This window comes from Leopardus geoffroyi, chromosome D1 (assembly GCF_018350155.1).
Source record: "Leopardus geoffroyi isolate Oge1 chromosome D1, O.geoffroyi_Oge1_pat1.0, whole genome shotgun sequence".
NCBI lineage: Eukaryota > Metazoa > Chordata > Mammalia > Carnivora > Felidae > Leopardus > Leopardus geoffroyi.
Window position 1 is genome coordinate 16398620 of NC_059329.1, and position 5462 is coordinate 16404081.

Consider the following 5462-nt stretch of genomic DNA (forward strand, 5'->3'; position numbering starts at 1 on the left):
TCTGCTGTGTGTTTCCCTTTCATGTGCTCCACCTGTGTGGAACCGAATCCCCGAATCCCCATTAGGCTCCCAGTCCGCCCTCCCTGCCCCCCTAGAGCAGCCTAGTTGCTCCTCTCAGGAGGCAGGAAGGGGGAGGGGCGGGATTAGATGCCAGGAGTCAAGAGTCCTCAGAGCCCACGTGGGCTGTGGGTTTTGCCCCCTCCACAGCAGGCCACCCAACCAGGGCGGGGTGCACAGTGTGGGTGAGTCTAGAGGCTGAGGGTGTGCGGTGTTGTGGAGCAAAGGGAAGTGTTGGGGAAAGGAGTGCAGGCTCTGACTGGGGAGAGCCAGAGAGGGCTACCAGGTTGAGACCCCAGACAGGGTGCTGGGCAGTGGGAGAAATGGAGAATTTTCTAGAGGGGACCTAGGAGGAGGGCAGAGAAATGGAAGAAGCCTGGGTAGAGGAGGACAACAGTGGTACAGTCTGGTAACCTGAGGGAAAAGTAACTGGTAACTGAGGGAAAAGAGTAGGAGTGTTCTCCTTTCTAATACACAACTCTTATAAGGATCAGTGATCTTTGCATTGATCTTAGGGGAAATACCAGAACCTTTAAGGCGACCTTCAAGACCAGCCCTGGTCTCTCCCCTAACTGCACCTCAGTTCTCACCGTGTTCCCTCCAATATCTTGTGTTTCCTCTTGCCTCAGGGCCTTTGCACAGACTATTCCACATGCCTGACTTGCCTTTATGACTCTCCCCATCCCCACTCCATTCTTATTTGCACAGGTAACCCACCTTCTCCCGGGGAGCCCCTGACTTCTACCCCCCCCCCACATTGGGTTGGGTTCCCCTTTCCCATCTTTCATAGCAATACCGTGGTTTATAATTATATGTGTATGTGATTATTCAGTTGTCTCCCCAACCAGACTGTGTGTTCCATGAGAGCAGTCATTTTGTTCCCAAAGTACCTTTCCTCCACAATGCCTGGGGCATAGTAGGTACTCAGTAAATACCTGTTGAATCAGTGAACAGATGAAGGAATGAATAAGCCCCTGAAGAGAAGGCGGGGACTGGGCAAGTGCCAAAAATTCTGTGAAAACAATAAAAAACACAGAGCTAGAAGATGCTGGAACAATGGTGTTAATGACCCCTTTATAGAGTAACATGAGAGCTTCGGAGAGGGAGGCAATGGAAGAGAAGAGCAACAATGTTTATTCATCCCACAAACATTAATTGAGCATTTATTATGTGCCAGGTGCTGCTAGAAGTGCTAAGAATAAAATGTGGAAGGGCATTGTTCCTCCCTCCTGGAGTTGATGGAACTTAATGCAAGAGACAGATTCTCAAAAATGTGAACAAGTAAATAAATTAAAAATGTGATACGTGCTGGGGCGCCTGGTTGGTTCAGTCAGTTGAGTGTCTGACTTGATTTTGGCTCAGGTCATGATCCCAGGGTCATGGGATCGAGCCCCGTGTTGGGCTCCACACTGACTGTGGAGCTTGCTTAAGATTCTCTCTCCCTCTCTCCAGCTCCTGCACAGGCCATGAGCTCTCTCTCTCTCTCTCCCTCTCTCTCTCTCAAAAACAAAACAAACAAACAAACAAACAAACAAAACCAACAACAATGTGGTAAGTGCTGTGAGAAATGAGAGAGGAAACAAACACTGGAACTTTGGGTGGGCCTAACAGAGCTGAGGCTTAAAGTCAGGAGACACAGGCAGAGAGGACGTGCCCAGCAGAGAGAATGGTTTGGGCTGTTTCCCTAACTTCACTGCACCAGCCAAGGGGGGTTTGGGAGCCCAACCTTCCCATGTTGGGGGAAGACCATCAGACTGGGAGTCAAACTGCCCACTGGAATCATCTAGGGGGTTTTAAAAACCTCAATGCCTAGGCCATACCCCATACCAGAATCAGAATGACTGGGGTAGGAGCCAGGCATCAGTATTTTTTCAAGATCCTCAGGAGATCTTGAAAGTTTGGAATATGCAGTAAAGGTTGAAACGTACAGATATAAACATTTTTGAAATTGTGATGAAATATACATAACATGAAATTAACTATTTTAACCATTTTTTTTAAATGTTTATTTTGAGGGAAAGAGAGTGCAAGTCAGAGAGGGGCAGAGAGGGAGAGAATCTTAAGCAGGCTCCGAGCTGTCAGTGCAGAGTCCAATATAGGGCTCTATCCCATTAACTGTGAGATCATGACCTAAGCCAAAGGCAAGATTCAGATGTTCAACCAACTGAACCACCCAGGCACCCCTATTTTAACCATTTCTAAGTGTTCAGTTTGGCAGCATTAAATACATTCACAATGTTGTGCAACTACCAACACTATGGGCTCCGGAACTTTTTCCTTACCCCAAAGAGAAATTCTGTATCCACTGAACAATATCCCCATTGCCTCCTCCCTCACCCTTATCAACCACCATTCTACCTTCTGTCTGTGAAATTGGCTGTTGTAGGTATCTCATAAAAGTGGAACCACGCATGATTTGTCCTTTTGTGTCTGGTTTATTTCACTTCGCATCATGTTTTCAAGGTTCACGCATGTTGCAGCCTGTGTCAGAGTTTTATTCATTTTTAAGGCTAAATAATATTCCATTGTATGTATAGACCACATTTTGTTTATCCATTCACCTGCTGATGGACATTTGGGTTGTTTCCACCTTTTCGTTCTTTTGAACAATGCTGGTACATAGGTGCACAAATATCTGTTCAAGTCTTTGCTTTCAATTCTTTTGGAGAGATACCCAGAAGTGGGATGGCTGGATCGTATGGTGATTCTTTGTTTAATTTTTTGGGGAACGGCTATACTCTATTTCCCTGGGGACTGTACCATTGTACCTTCTCACCAGCAATGCACAGGTGTTCTAATTTCTCCACATCCTCATCCACACTTATTTTCTCGTTGTATTTGTTTTTAAAAAAGCCTTCCCAATGGATGTGAAGTAGTATTTCATTCTGTTTTTAATGTGCATTTCCGTAACGATTAGTGATGTCGAGAATCTTCTCACGTGGCTATTGGAAATTTGTCTATCTTCTTTAGAGAAATGTCTATGCAACTTCTTTGACCATTTTTAAATTGTGTGTGTGTGTGTGTGTGTGTGTGTGTGTGTGAGCTGTGGTTCTTTATATATTCTGGATATTAATTCCTTATCAGATATATGATTTGTATGATATAAACATTCTTAAATGGTAGAATAATTTGAAAAGGGCTATAAAAGTGTAGATGCATTACAGTAAGTTTTTTTTTTTTTTTTTCAACGTTTATTTAGTTTTGGGACAGAGAGAGACAGAGCATGAACAGGGGAGGGGCAGAGAGAGAGGGAGACACAGAATCGGAAACAGGCTCCAGGCTCTGAGCCATCAGCCCAGAGCCCGACGCGGGGCTCGAACTCACAGACCACGAGATCGTGACCTGGCTGAAGTCGGACGCTTAACCGACTGCGCCACCCAGGCGCCCCAGTAAGTTTTTTTTTTTAACAACACAAAAATGAAATACCCATATGGAAAATTTTTGGAAGTATATACATCAAAATGTGATCTATTATCTGATTGATACAAAGAATGATTTTTGCTCTATTGTTTTCCCCTTTGTGTTTTCTATACTTCTGAGTTTTCTGCATCGAATGTGTATTATTTATTTTTATTATTTTAAAAATTATTTATTTATTTTTAATGTTTATTTTATTTGAGAGAGAGAGAGCAGGGGAGGGGCAAAGACAGGGAGACAGAGGATCTGAAGCGGGCTCTGTACTGACAGCAGAGAGCCCAGTGTGAGGCTTGAACTCACAAACTCCAAGATCGTGACCTGACCTTTGTTTTTATTTTATTTATTTTTTTTTTAATTTTTTTTTTCAACGTTTATTTTATTTTTGGGACAGAGAGAGACAGAGCATGAACAGGGGAGGGTCAGAGAGAGAGGGAGACACAGAATCAGAAACAGGCTCCAGGCTCTGAGCCATCAGCCCAGAGCCTGACGCGGGGCTCGAACTCACGGACCGCGAGATCGTGACCTGGCTGAAGTCGGATGCTTAACCAACTGCGCCACCCAGGCGCCCCTGTTTTTATTTTTTTAAGTAATCTCCAGGGGCACCTGGGTGGCTCAGTCAGTTAAGTGTCCAACTCTTGATTTCAGCTCAGTTCATGATCTCAGAGTTCATGAGATCAAGCCCTGAATCAGGCTCCATGCTGACAGCTCAGAGCCTGGAGCCTGCTTCTGATTCTATGTCTCCCTCTCTCTCTGCCCCTCCCCTGCTCACACTCTCTCTCTCTCTTTCTCAAAATAAAATGAACATTTAAAAATTTAAAATAAATAAATAAAATAAACTTTAAAAATACATAAACAAAAAATAAAAAGTAATTTCCACATCCAACGTGGGGCTTGAACTCACGACCCCAAGATCAACAGTCAATGCTCTACTGACTGAGCCAGCCGGGCACCCAGAACAGGTATTATTTTTATAATTGGGGAAATTATCATTAAAATTACTATTATTGGTATTAAAGGTAGAGTCCTAGCAAATTTTTAAAAAGGGAGCTGTTGTTTTCAGTGTAGTTAAAACAACATTTATTGAGGGTCTCCTACATGCCAGGTGCTCTCAAAGTTTCTGGTCTATTAGACAAGCCACAGGCAGCACAGTAGGGGAAAGGAGGAACCCAGGGAGGCTCCCACTGGCAAAATCTGGCACAATTTGAGGATTAAAATACATACTATTAATGAGTTATACTTCACTATGTAGAATTACAGAATTTTATAACTATAATAAATTGCTATAATCAATAATTACAAATAATCCACTCTAAGAATCCTTTGGGTCCATACTGACAATAAACAAACAAATATGAGATAAGGGGGCACCTGGCTGGCTCAGCTGGTAGGGGATGTGACTCTTGATCTCAGGGTTGTAAGTTCCAGCCCCATGTTGGGTGTAGAGATTACTTAAAAAATAAAATCTTTAGGGGCACCTGGGTGGCTCAGTCGGTTGAGTATCTGACTCTTGATTTCAGCCCAGGTCATGACCCCAGGGGTTGTGGGATCACACCCCTCGTTTGGCTTGTTGATGAGCATGGAAGTCCTGCTTAATAGTCTCTCTCTCTCCCCGCCTCTGTTTCTCTCCCCGCTCATGCTCTCTCTCTCTTTAAAAAAAAATTAATTGGGGCGCCTGGGTGGCGCAGTCGGTTAAGCGTCCGACTTCAGCCAGGTCACCATCTCGCGGTCCGTGAGTTCGAGCCCCGCATCAGGCTCTGGGCTGATGGCTCAGAGCCTGGAGCCTGTTTCCGATTCTGTGTCTCCCTCTCTCTCTGCCCCTCCCCCGTTCATGCTCTGTCTCTCTCTGTCCCAAAAATAAATAAACGTTGAAAAAAAAAATTAAAAAAAAAATTAATTAAAAAAAATAAAATCTTTACCTCTTAGAGTTAAAAAAAATCAATAAAAATAAAATAAAATATTTTAAAAAATATATGAGATATGGAAAAGCT